The 14,601-nt window shown below is 41.3% G+C and overlaps 1 protein-coding gene across 3 annotated transcripts in view; it reads left to right on the top strand.

Moving 5' to 3' along the window:
• Positions 1 to 14,601, top strand: part of znf385c (zinc finger protein 385C) — a 107,190-nt gene that overhangs the window by 11,930 nt on the left and 80,659 nt on the right. Inside the window, exon 1 of one of the 3 annotated variants that reach the window (XM_058404628.1) lies at positions 740 to 996. The exons of the other annotated variants lie outside the window; for them this stretch is intronic. The gene's annotated coding sequence lies outside the window, so the exon portion shown is untranslated. Of the gene's footprint in view, positions 1 to 739; positions 997 to 14,601 lie in introns of those variants that run through there. 3 annotated transcript variants of the gene reach the window in all.

Raw genomic sequence — 14,601 nt, 5'->3', positions numbered from 1 at the left:
TGCACGTGAGTCTGATGTAAAATGAGTCAGGACTCTGTTAGCTTTCTGTGTGTTTTTCCCTCTTCCCTCAATTTTAGTGATTGAAGATAAACACATTCACTTTTTAGATGTTTATGAACAAACACTTGGGGCATCACAGAGAGCAGAAATGGGTTCGATAGCAACATTTACTCTAAAGATAGAAACATCTGTGTGGAACTTTTCTATGAATATACTGCCTCTAGTAGGGTAGGGAAGAACAGAAATGTTCATGAAAAGCCACAAATATGTAAAGCTCTGGGTGTCTACTTTCATATGAGTTTCATATTAACCACCACTGTGGAGTGAGACATGACAAAGACATTCAATGCTGAACATAAACACAGGAGGAAATACCACTGGATTATGATAACTCAGTCCAAATTCTATTCTCGATGTAAACCTGTTGTTGTAATTCGATTATTCGATTATATTTTCAGTCCCAGTGTTAGTCATCATCCTCTGGTTCCTAGCTGTGGTGTGATGGAGGAGGAACAGCTACGTTGTCATTCTGAGTGACAAGTTTGCACTAGAAGCTGGTGGTTAAGAGATGAATTTTATTAAAAAGTTCAAGTCGGCAGGAATGGTCGCAATCAGAAACAGGAAGCGGGTGTTCCCAAGCTGTGCAACAGAAAAGATATGATTGAGAGGTCGTGAGTGCGAAACCCGGCAATGCCACAACCTTCACGGAGCCAAGTGAGTGGGAGGGATGGTGTCCTCTTTCTCTCTCTCTCTCTCTCTCTCTCTCTCTCACCTGTCAATCACAGCGACCCTAGCCTATCATGCGAGCCTGTGTGCAGAAGAGTGTAGATAACGCTTTCCTCTGCGTGTTTATCGGGAAATAATTTCCAGAGCGATACGCGGGCGAGACGGCGAAACCTGGCGTGGGGTGAATATGTGAGATGTTGGCGTTGACGTAGACAGCGAGGACGTTGAGGAAGATCGAGGAACAACAGGAAACTGTTATAAGGAATAAAGGTGAGTGTGAGCGTTGTAGAGTCCTCGCTGGAGGATCAGCGGTAGATCTGGATGAGATTTTAATTGGAATTCATTTCTTAAGTGTTGTTGTTTTTAATCTAAACTCCTTTAACAGACCACAAAGAAAAAGGTTAATGGAGAGATTTAATACTGATACACACATGCTTATGTGAATGGACAACTTTCGAAGGGAAAAGAGGAAATAGATCACGTCTTTAACTCGTATACGATACTCCACAGCCTGAAGAGCTGCATTCACCATAAACTAAAAATGAATAAAGTTATATTTAGTCCTAAGTGGGCGATTTAGAAGTTATTTTTTTCCCCCCCGTGCTCACAACTTTATCGTCTCTCTCAATGCTACAGTTGACATTTGCGTGGAATTGCCCCGGTCTGTTAATAATGAGAGTTAATGAGCCTTTCAAGGACACACTCACACATACACACGCTCCTCCGGATCTCCTAACCCGACCCCGATCCCACCAGCCCGCGTGGCCCTGCGGCTCTAAACAGCCCTGGAGGAGGCAGTGACGTCTGGACCAAGCTGACTCACTCCGGGGTCGTGCAGAGAGACGCTCTGGATTTTAACATCCGTCTGCTACTTCTCTTCTCCTTTTCTCTCTCACACGCTATTTTTCTTTTTTTCGCGTCCGGCTGTACGATCGAGCCACTGCTGTGTGAATCACGGTCACATTGTGCGGAGAGGAGAGGAGGCAAGGTGAAGGGCGTTAGCTTTAGAAAAAGAGGCGAACCTGCTTTTTATGACGCGGCCGAAGCAATGAAGTGTGTGTGGGTGCTTCTATTAGCTTTTTAAAGAAATGCTGTGCGCTGCTCCTGGTTAACTGTGTGTCAGTGTTGCTGTGTGGGCAGCTCGTATAGAGAAGCCTCTATATATGGGGATGAGAGGTAGACGGGAGTTTTTTTCTTTAGACTCTCTTTCGTAATTAAATATTTTCTGAAGTCAGACTCGCCGAGGGATGAGCGATGAGGCAAAAATATCACACCTCGATCCTTGAGACAGGATACAGGTCTGACAAATAGCTAGAGTGGCTGGTAACACTTCAGAGGAAAAGGTTGAGCTGCTAAAATAAGAAATAATTATGTAAATAAATAAATAAATAAAAAAGATCACGAGTTTGAAGTCTGGGATTTTACAGTTGTGTTTACGGGGTGAGAGAGAAGGCGTACTGTCTCTCCCGTCAGTCATCAGTGACATTAACCAATCACTACTACTACCACTGCTCCTACTATTACTGCTACTGCTAATACTACTGCTATTATCACTGCTATTAATGCTACTGCACCTACTACTGCTATTACTACTACTATTGGTATTATTACTACTATTTTAAGTACTGCTATTACTACTGCTAATACTATTACTACTGCCATTACTGCTACTGCACCTTCTACTGCTATTACTCCTACTGCTTTTACTACTGCTATTACTATTGCAATTATTACTGCTATTACTACTACTACTGCTATTACTTCTGCTACTGCTATTACTTCTGCTACTATTACTCCTACTGCTATTACTACTACTGCTTTTACTACTGCTAATACTGTTGCTATTATTACTGCTATTACTACTACTGCTATTACTACTGCTATTTCTTCCACTGCGACTGCTATTACTACTACTGTTATTGCTTCATCTTCTACTACTACTACTACTGCTACTGCTACTGGTACTGCTACTACTATTATTGCTTCTTCTTCTACTACCACTACCTCTCCTCAACTGCTACTGCTCCTGGTACTGGTACTACAACAACAACTACTTTATACACTTGTCTACCTTTTTGTTCTCTTTCATGATCCCTCACTCTTGATCTCTCTTTTTATCCTCTCACTCTCACTTGACCTCCTGATCTCCTTTTTGATCGCTTTCTCTCTCTGTCTCTTCTCCTCCTTAAATAGCATTAGCATGTCCCATTTAACGGCCCTTTAATTGTCTCTTGCCGACCGCCTTTGTCCTTGGCACACATTCTTGGCTTCATTTATATGTCACGCATGACTTAAAAGCAATTATGATGGCGAACATAATAACCAGCCGCGTTTGCATGACAGAGGTTAATCCGAAGCACCGCAGCCCTGATGCTGATGGGAAATAAGGCATGGTGTACCGTGACCACAACAGTTCTTAGTAAGGCTGTGTGATGAAATTTGTTTCCTAAAAAACAAGACAAAACAAAGAAGAACAGTAAAAGAAGGTGGTGAAAATAAACATGCTTGTGCTTGTGTATATTTGATGTTAATACATAAGCACTGTATTCTATAGCCAGTGCAATGCAGTCACTATCTATATCTGTATGCAGATTTAAACAGGAAGTGGGAGTGGTCTAATCCAGAAGGTTCCTCAACCAGTTCCTCAGTACTTCACTCAAAGTGAAGGATGTGGAGATGTGGAACTTTCTAGCAAACTACTTAGGCCCCAAAAAGCCCCCAAATCCCAAATCCCAGAGCTATTGATTACAATATTGGATCTGATTGATTTCAGATTTCGGGTTTGCTGGAATCTTCTACAAGGCTGAGACTACTGGGAGTCAAAATGGCGTCCTTTATTCTGCATTTCATTCTAAAGCCTGTATTTCCAGCCTAAGAATGGCAAAAACAAGTGGAAGCTATTTTTAAACGTAATTAAATTATTAATATATTTTGGAGACTCCAGAAGACATATCCATGCCCAGTGCGTGGGTGATAAGGAGCAGAACCTCTATAAATAAATAAATTTGGGCCAGTTTGTATAGAAATATATTGTATTTAAGGCAGCGTTTAGGTCAGACTACAAGAGCAAACCACTCGCAGAAGCCGTAAATAATCCCTCTCTTATTCCAGGCTGTATTTGTATCTGTTAGAGCGCATTATCTGTTCAGAAACATATTCAGTAAAGACAGGTTAGTCCAGCGTCTGATACACAAAGCTCCACAGGCTACACAACACAGCAGCTACACAACAGCCTCAGAGCTCAAACCGGCCATTCCGCTATCATATCAGATGCACTGCCACCTAATAACAGTGAATCCATCTCTGTCAGGAAAAAGCGCCGATTTCTGACCACATGAGAAATGACTCTTTTTTGGATGTCCACAGAGATGCTGTAATTTCCTCGTCACTAACACGCCACGGGCAAAACAACACAGCAGGAGCGTTTCAGACATTCAGACTTTCTTCTGCAAGCCGTTACAGTGCATGAGGTTATGGTGTGTTTCAGCCCAAACGATCCTTCTGGAAGATTTCTGTTTGGGAAAGATGTCTTGACTTTGACTAGAGACAAGTTGGCTTTAATAGGTTGAAAGTTATAGAAACTATGCTCTCTTCATGTTCATAGGATGGATTTTGTTGTGACAAATTCAAGCCATACTTGTTAGTCATCACTCGATCGGCTAAACATCAGTTCAGTTCAGTTCAATTTTATTTGTGTAGCGCTTTTAACACTGGACATTGTCTCGAAGCAGCTTCACGGAAATATATAAAACATTCTGAACGGAAATGATGAAGTTTGGAATTATATTAATATTTATCTTTAAAGAGCAAGCCTGAGATGATAAAGGGAGCCGTATCCTTTATCTTGGTGACACTGGATAGTGTGATTAGAAAGCCTTTACAACTGTATACAGTCAAGTGGAGTTGTGTAACCAGTGTGTTTAAATACAGATGAACTTTTTCATGTGTAGCTTCAAGCCATCAAACCAGTAGTATTTCTGCCGGATCTGCTTTCTCTCGATCTCTTTCAGTCTCTCTATCTGTTTCTCTTTCTTTGTCTCGGATCGTGCTGGTTTTAACGTTTTCTCTGTTTCCGTTAAGGTGGGACACACACTCATATTTTGACACTCCTATCGATCATAATCTAGACTCTCTCTCACTGAAATTATTGTTAAATAATTAGGCAGTCTTTTGTGGCCGTGCACAGAACGGACTGGTTATTGCTAATAAATCCAAAGCTATTTTGTTTGAAAGCTACATACAGATAGGCAAAACAGATAGACAACAAATAGGTTCACATAGGAACATTGCATCCCGTAAACTGTAGGACAAAAATCAGTACAGATTTGTTTCATGAACATAATTGAAATATTAGCTTGTAATTTAAACGTATAGTGTCATGTTACTGCTATATTTTGAATCCATCAAGCTGTTTTTCTGACAGAAAACATTACATCAAGGTCAACGACTTGTTTTTGAGTCATTAAAGCTTGGTTCAGCAGAGTTTGAGTTTCTTTAGTATTTATTTGTATAGATCACTGGGGGCAGTGGTTAAGGCTCTGGGTTGTTGATCGGAAGGTCCGGGTTCAAGCTCCAGCACTGCCATGCTGCCACTGTTGGGCAGCTGAACATGGCCCTTAACCCTCTCTTCTCCAGGGGTGCTGTATCATAGCTGCCCCTGGGCTCTAGCCCCAACTTCCTCAGCTGGGATGCGAAGAAAAGAATTCCACTGTGCTGTAATGTATGTGTGGTGATAATAAAGGCTTCACTGTATTAGATCGTGGGCAGGTTAGATTAGCTATCTGCAACAGCACAGATTTCACACACTGTGACGTTTGTGGACGCCTGACACCGACAGCCATATACCCAAATTTTGTCCTTCGTTAAACTTGCTATGAAGCTGGAAGCTAGGAGCTATAGAGCTAAAAACATGTTCCAGCACGACAATGCCCCTGTGCACAAAGCAAACTCCATGAAGACATGGAAGAATTGACACTGGACGAGCCCTGACCTCACTAACCCCATTTGGGATGAACTGGAACACTGACTGCACACCTCCAGACTCCTAAACCTGTACTCATCCTTGACCCAACTATGTGCACCAATCCTCACAGCCACGCTCCATTTACAAGCCTTCCAGAAGACTGGAGCTTATTGTAACAAAAAAGGAGGAACTAAATCTGGACGGGGATGTTCCAAAGGGAAGTACATGTAGGTGTGATAGTCAAACCTTTGGCCATGTAGTAGTAAGTGCAAATACCTGGAAGTTTATAATGTGTGGTAATAAATAGGAAATCAGTAACAGAGCAGTGTTTCGTCCAATAAAGCCGTGCCATGGAGGGGGTAGCATGCATGAACGAACAGCTCTCTTCCCCACAGTAAGGTCAGGCAGACATCAGGCCGCGTAACTCCCGGAGGAACACGTGGAGGTCGTCTGGAGTTTGACCGCTTTGCCTGAAAAAATGTCCAGAATGCACATATAGTAATATCCAGTGTTATTTAATATAGCACAGTAAACCATCAGTATTGTGAGAAATGATTTAGCCATGTGACTCCTACAAAACACGCTTTTCCTCAGCGTAGTGTTCATTCAAATCTCTATACAAATGTGAATTCATATTTAATTTAAAAGGTCACATGACCCGGTTTGCACACTGCCTCAGCGCTGGGATGTTTGTGCAGGAGATGAGACACTTTGCGAGTTTAAATATCACACTTGTAATGTTTAATCAACTCATTAAAAATGCTGTGGACATCATGTGCTTGCTAACGTGCGGCTAACAGCGTAGTATCTCTTCTTGTTACACATGCTAACACACAGGCTTTGTGTGTGTGTGTGTGTGAGTGTGTGTGTGAGTGTGTTGGTGAGCCCAGGAGAGATTTGTAGAGCGCTCTAGTTTACATTCACACTTCAGTATTTGAATAAAACATAACGCTGCCCATAACTCAGTCTTGTTCTTCAGCCCACTCTCTCGTAACCTTTTATCCTTTTTTATCAACCTTATTGTTCTGAACCCAGTTGCCATTTCAGCGCTAGTGTATATCATGCTATCTGCTTATGTAAGTGCTTGTGCTGATGAAAGAGGAGTGTGTAGGATAAATATATTGTGAAGAGACGAGCTGGGATTCCTGTGTGTGAAAAGGCAGTAAGAAATATTCAGGGTTATGTGGAAGGCTGGATACCAAATTAGTGTAGGTTTATATCAGTGTGTGTGTGTGTGTTACTAATGGTAGGCTTTAACGTTAAGGTTTAACCATCAAGGTTCAGCTTTAATCAGCTGCATTCATGTCTGTGGAAGGACCTCACAAGGACAGTACAATAGTGTGTGTGTGTGTGTGTGTGCATATGTGAGTCAATGTACACTGTTAAAATGGATAAATAAACAGTTATTATGTATTTTGAGTAAGTCAGTGAGCACTTTGTCAGGTGGTGGTAGCTCAAGTGGTTAAGGCTCTGGGTTGTTCAAGCCCCAGCACTACTAAGCTGCCACTGTTTGGCCCTTGAGCAAGACCCTCAACTCCCCCCTGGTCCAGGGGTGCTGTATCATGACTGACTCTGTGCTCTGACCTCAACCCTCTAAGAACAGGGTATTCAATGAAAGAGTTTAACTGTGCTGTGATGTATATGTGACAAATTAAGGCTTCTACTTACCTGGATTCATTTCTGTGTGTGAACTGAATGATATCGGAGAAATGATTGTATTCTTGAGAAGAAAGTCCTTCTGTCCGAATCCGTTTCCCTTCCCTGCCTCCACTCTCTCCCGGCGTAGGTGTGTTTGGGTCACAGTGTGTGTGTGTGTGAGGCTACATTCACATTCTATGCTCTGGAGGTCTGCTGACAGCTCATCATCTGTACACCATCAGGTCAAGGTTCTGTTTGTGCTCCTGTTAAAGGTTTCCTAGTCGCTGACTGCGACATGCGCCGAATCTCCCAGTTCTCATCTTCTTTGCATCAGGACATCAGCGCGCCACTTTATATTTGCGACGTGAAGATAATTCCTCTCCTGCTGGAGTAAACCTCTCAGAGTTTGACCTTGACCTATCTGTCATGCCCACACACTCGGTAATAACGAGAGGAACCTCTGCCGGGAGACGTTGTGCAGCTGGGGGACGTGGAAATGCCACCGAACAAATTGATTTGTAAAGGTTATATAGATACACACGTCGCTCTCCGCTCACACGTACAGCACGAGCGTATTCACGTGAGCCAGATTGTACAAGCGTGGCGCTGGAGTTAGTGTGAGAGAGAAGGAATAAAGGAGCGAGCGAAAGATTCGAACAGGGGCGAGAGGTGGAATGAAACAGGGTCCTCTGTGTTAAGGAGAGCTGAGTCAATGCAGCAGTTGGAAAGTTTCATGCAAAATAAGGCGGGAGAAGTCTTTAACGGCATTGCACTCACACACACACACACTGTGTCTTTTATTTAAAGCTGCGTGTTGACACAGCAGAGTCAATTTATGGGGTGGGGAAAACTATGTGATGCACACACTTAACCCTCTGTATTTAAGAGCGGGTGTGTGTCTGTGTTTATGCGTGCCGTTTAATCACGAGTATTCTATGAAAGCGTCTTCACAATGAATCATTACTCGCCATTAAACTCTCCAGCCACCATGTCAAGAGAATTCATTCGAGTAGTGAAAGTGCGAGCAGAAGGATTTAGGGTGCTTTCAAGACTAATTGTGCACCAGCGTTTAGTCCTGAGTGTTGGTTTCTCTCAACAGCGCCTGAGCCGATTGGTCAGGAAGTGTTTCAAAACAAAGTGTGTGATGTCACTCAGTCTTTCAGGAAAGTGTCATTTTGGAACAATGGATGCTTCTCAGTGACCAAAAACATTTAGTGCCTGTGTGTGTGTGTATGTGTGAGTGAGCATGTAATTGAGTGTGTATGTGTGTGTAGGCGTGTGTGAGTGTGTAAGTGAGCATGTGTTTGAGCATGGAAGTGTGTGTGTGTGTGTGTAAGTGAGCATGTGTGTGAGTGTGAGTGAGCATGGAAGTGAGTGTGTGTGTGTGTGTGTGTGTGTATGTGAGCAAGCGTGTGTGTGTGTGTGTGTAAGTGAGCATGTAAGTGTGTGTGTATATGTATGAGCAAGCGTGTGTGTGTGTGTCTGTGTGTGTGAGCGTGTGTGTGTGTGAGCAAGCATGTGTGTATGTGTGAGTGAGGATGTGAGTGTGTGTATGTGTGTGTATGCGTGTGTGAGTGTGTAAGTGAGCATGTGTGTGAGCATGTAAGTGAGTGTGTATGTGTGTAAGTGAGCACGTAAGTGTGTGTGTATGTGTGAGCAAGTGTGTGTGTGTGTCTGTGTATGTGTGTGAACAAGCATGTGTGTATGTATGTGTGTGTCAGTATGTGTGAGCGTGTGTGTGTGTGTGTGTGTGAGCAAGCATGAATTTACAGAAATGGTTTTATCAAAAATCTTGAGTGACAGTGTTTTCCTTTAGCTTTTTAACATACACAAGATCACTGTTTATTTATTCTCTAGAGTCTGCAAAAATAGTAGATATGTCCTATGTCCCCATTTTCCTTCTAAGTGTGTGTGTGGGGGGGGGATTTTTGCTCACACAGTTACCGTGATACATCTGCACACAAGCTTAACTGACACATCACCTTCAAACTGTTGAGAATGAACAGATTTACACACACACTATTTTGCCACAAGTTTTGGGACATCTGTCTTCACATGCTCATGAATGTAATATAGAGTTGTCCCGCCCTTTACAGCTATAACAGCTTCAACTCTTCTAGAAAAGCTTTCCACAGGGTTTAGGAGTGTGTTTATAGGGATTTTTTGACCATTCTTCTAAAAGCGCATTTATGAGGTCAGGCACTGATGTTGGACGAGAAGGTCTGTCTAGCAGTCTCTACTCTAATTCACCCCAAAGGTGTTATATGGGGTTGAGGTCAGGACTCTGTGCAGGCCAGTCAAGTTCCTCCACACCAAACCCACTCATCCATGTCTTTATGGACCTTGCTTTGTGCACTGGTGTGCAGTCATCTTGGAACAGGAAGGGGTCATCCCCAAACTGTTCCCACAACAGCATGAAATTGTCCAAAATGTCTTGGTATGAAGCTGAAGCATTAAGAGTTTCTTTCACTGGAACTAAGGTGTCAAGCCAAACCCCTGAAATACAACACCTGAATTCACTGATTTGGAGGGGTGTCCCAAAACTTTTGGTCAAAAAGTATCATCAATATTTATTGAAAAATGCTCTCAGTTGTAAATGTATGATTCTTGAAGGTGTGGGTCTCTTTCAGTCGTGTAAGTGATGCGCTTTAAACACCTTGTGGAAGGTTGTGGCAACGTAGAGTTTATATAAAATATAACCCTGAAATGAGCTTCAAATAACAGACAAATGCAATGTGTGTGTGTGTGTGTGTGTGTGTGAGAGAGAGAGATCTAGCAGGTGTAGTACAGTTATGAGTGACAGTGTAATCTGGAGGGATTAAGGCTAAAGAAAGTACAAATGTGATGGAAATTGTGTTCACTTACACACTAAGCTCTCAGCATTAGTTTAACCCCGTTTGCCCTGGTGTACATCTCAGAACGACACGCAATCCCAGATCCCAGAGACCGCTCAGATCGTCCTCGGACAGGGAATAAGATACTGCAGAAAACAGCGCTGAGAGATCTTTTAGAGTGGGTTAGAAGAGAGGGATATGGCAGAAATGGTCAGGATGTTTAGTTGTATGCAAAGTTTGTGAAAATGACTTCATTTGTTCCTTTATATAAAAATATCATGTTAGGAAAAAGCCCTGTCATTTATAATTATTGGCTTTCAATTTTTCAGTCACTGTTAGACATCATAGGAAGAAAGTGGATCCAGATTCACTCCGAGCTATCTCTGGTGTCAGAAATGATAAGCTATAGTGTTGTCAAACAGAAAAGATCACATGATTGCATTTGTCACACTATTATGTCACACAAAAAAAAACCTCGCCTACTCATTCAGCTCTGATGAGAGACGTTATGCAATATCTCCGGCTGGGAAAAAAATATTTTGACTAAAAGGGAAGATTATTTTATATACCACATGGGAACTGTTTATCTTATTTTATTTTATTTTAAATTGAGTTTCATGCATGCATTAAATGTTTTTATTTATTTATTTATTTATTTTTATACCACATTTTTTTTATTTATTTAAAAATAAATAAATAAATATAACATAATATTTTTTAAATATTATTAAGTATTTTAATATAATAAATAAATAAAAAGTAAATAAATAAATAAATAAATAAATAAATAAATAAATAAATAAATAAATAAATACAAATGTTAAATAGGATTTGAAGAAGACAGCTTAAAAAATATGAAAATATTTTACAAATATAAAAATAAAATATGCAAATGGTAATCCAGGTTAATGCAAAAGATTTTTACAGCCTTTCAGTTGTAAAGCTTTCAAACTTATTTAACTCATCATTTGGGCCTTAATTGGCTTATTATGCATTATTAAATGCATAATAAATTCTCCGACTCTCAACAATCGTGATCTAATCGAAGCGAGGATCTGAAAATGAAGCTAATTGGTGCCTACAAAGCACAAGGAAAGCTTTAAGAAATGTCGAGGCATGATCTGGGACACCATGAAAACTTAGTGGACCTGCAGGAAGGTTTAGCTGATACAGGAAGTGATGATGTCGTTGATTATTTTCCGAAAAGAAAGGCTACCAGAATTAACATTATTATGGAAAACTGGCTATACTATTCAATTCAATTCAGTTTTATTTGTTAAGCGCTTTTAACAATGGACATCGTCTCAAAGCAGCTTTACAGAACGTATATAGTACAAAAAGTTTAAGATTAATATTAGACAAAGCATTTAAGATTAATTTTAGACTTGATGATGACACCATGATGACATCCCACAGATGCTCGATTGCATTGAGATCTGGGGAATTTGGAGGCAAAGTCAACACCTCAAACCATTCCTGAAGCATTTTTGCTTTGTGGCACGGCGCATTATCCTGCTGAAAGAGGCCACAGCCATCAGGGAATACTGTTTCCATGCAAGGGTGTACATGGTCTGCAACAATGCTTAGTTAGGTGGTTTGTGTCAAAGTAACTTCAACATGGATGGCAGGACCCAAGGTTTCCCAGCAGAACGCTGACCATTGCAGACTGGGAACACCTCACAAGAGCTGCAGTTTTGGAGATGCTCTGATCCAGTGGTCTAGCCATCACAATTTGGTCCTTCATCAAACTCGCTCAAATCCTTACGCTTGTCCATTTTTCCTGCTTCTAACACATCAACTTTGAGGACAAAATGTTCACCTGCTGCCTAATATATCCCACCCACTAACAGGTGACATGATGAGGAGTGTCACTCACGTTACCTCTCAGTGGTCATAATGTTATGCCTGATCGGTGTATGTAACACAGTATTTAGGTTTGTCTACAACATGCTAACCAGTCGGTGAAATGTGTCTGTGTGAAATGTGTAGATTTGGTGTTTGAGACTTGAAAGAAATATGAGGAAACGAATGGACAAGAAAAAAGAAATGGTAAAAAAAAAAAGAAGTAGATTTCTTGTAACTTCTGAAGCAGAACTAAAACTCAACGACACCCACTACATAAAAAATGGAAAGAAATGTTAATATATTACTTCGATATCATAGTGTTGTATTGAAGCCTGAGGGCATGAAGCCTTTATTATCATCACCACACATACATTACAGCAGAATTCTTTTCTTCACATATCCCAGCTGAGAAAGTTGGGGTCAGAGCACAGGGGCAGCTATAATGCAGTGCCCCTGGAGCAGAAAGGGATAAGGCCTTTGCTCAATTGCCCAACAGTGGAGCTTGGTGGTGCTGGGGCTTGAACCCCGATCCTCTGAATAACAACCACATGAGCCACCACTGCCCTATTGTCCAGCTGTGTGGTCAAATCAATGTATTTAACTCGTTATCTCTCTTAACATTTGCATAAACTGTTCATAAAATTGTGATACATCCATTCACATTTATAACCAGTGTGAGGGATGTGGAAAAGCCATCGCAGTGAAGTTCTCTACTACAGCCTTGCTCTCGTTCACATGCAAGGCTCAGATCCCAAATCCTCTCAAATCCCCTCACTTAATGGAATTGGTAACTCTCTCTCTCTCTCTCATCACTCACGCTAAAAAGGGATAACTATGGAATCCCAAACGTGTCGCGTGACTCCGGGAACGTGTCCCCACGTCTGCTGTGACCTTTCCTTCGGCTCTGTTTGAAGTTTGAATCACTTTAACCAGAAAAGCTGATTCTATGAAATCTGATTCATCCCTCACAAATTGTCATTATGTGGGATGTAGAAATCTTTTCAATACAGTGCTAATATTAGAGCTCTGAGTACTGGCTGAGCCAATCCTGAGAAATGTATTTGGTGTGCCCATAACTCTGACCAAACGGTTAGTCGGGATTTGATTTTTTTCAGCATCGATTTGTGATTTGTGGGTCATCACTTAATAATCTAGTCTACTTGCGAATTTTAAATCACGAGTTTGTTATGAAAACTACTCGGCAGGATCACTGAAACTGCATTTATACTATCACTATTTATAACAGTACATAAATCATCCACTCCTCTGTATATATCACCCCCATAGCTGTGCATCTTTATCCATAATTTATTATAAATATACCTTTATGTACTGCTGGTTAGATGCGAACTGCATTTCATTGGCTTTGTACATGTACTTTGCGCAAAAACATATAAAAATGAATCTTGAATAAATCTAATCTAATGTAATGTAATCTGATGTATGTATATGGAGCTTGGAAGCGGAGGAAAAGTTTATGAATATGAATTTCATATTTTTTAATTAAATACACACTATGTGTAAATATTTACTCAGGGTACGACTTACCTTAAAGAAATATAATTCATGAATAAATTAGGAGAAGGTTTTTTGGGACTGTAAATGTTTACATATAGAGATGTACATGTATGTTTTGGTTAGGATTGATTTTATTCTTTTTATTATTATATTTTATTATAATATATATTATATATATATATATATATATATATTTATATATATATATGTATATACACTATATTGCCAAAAGTATTCGCTCACCCATCCAAATAATCAGAATCAGGTGTTCCAATCACTTCCATGGCCACAGGTGTATAAAATCAAGCACCTAGGCATGCAGACTGTTTTTACAAACATTTGTGAAAGAATGGGTCGCTCTCAGGAGCTCAGTGAATTCCAGCGTGGAACTGTGATAGGATGCCACCTGTGCAACAAATCCAGTCGTGAAATTTCCTCGCTCCTAAATATTCCACAGTCAACTGTCAGCTGTATTATAAGAACGTGGAAGTGTTTGGGAACGACAGCAACTCAGCCACGAAGTGGTAGGCCACGTAAACTGACGGAGCGGGGTCAGCGGATGCTGAGGCACATAGCGCGAAGAGGTCGCCAACTTTCTGCAGAGTCGATCGCTACAGACCTCCAAACTTCATGTGGCCTTCAGATTAGCTCAAGAACAGTGCGCAGAGAGCTTCATGGAATGGGTTTCCATGGCCGAGCAGCTGCATCCAAGCCATACATCACCAAGTGCAATGCAAAGCGTCGGATGCAGTGGTGTAAAGCACGCCGCCACTGGACTCTAGAGCAGTGGAGACGCGTTCTCTGGACTGACGAATCGCGCTTCTCCATCTGGCAATCTGATGGACGAGTCTGGGTTTGGCGGTTGCCAGGAGAACGGTACTTGTCTGACTGCATTGTGCCAAGTGTAAAGTTTGGTGGAGGGGGGATTATGGTGTGGGGTTGTTTTTCAGGAGCTGGGCTTGGCCCCTTAGTTCCAGTGAAAGGAACTCTGAATGCTTCAGCATACCAAGACATTTTGGACAATTCCATGCTCCCAACTTTGTGGGAACAGTTTGGAGCTGGCCCCTTCCCCTTCCA

This window comes from Hemibagrus wyckioides, linkage group LG02 (genome assembly GCF_019097595.1).
Source record: "Hemibagrus wyckioides isolate EC202008001 linkage group LG02, SWU_Hwy_1.0, whole genome shotgun sequence".
Classification (NCBI taxonomy): domain Eukaryota; kingdom Metazoa; phylum Chordata; class Actinopteri; order Siluriformes; family Bagridae; genus Hemibagrus; species Hemibagrus wyckioides.
Note: the sequence above shows the minus strand (reverse complement) of the source record. Positions and strands in the feature narration are given on the sequence as shown.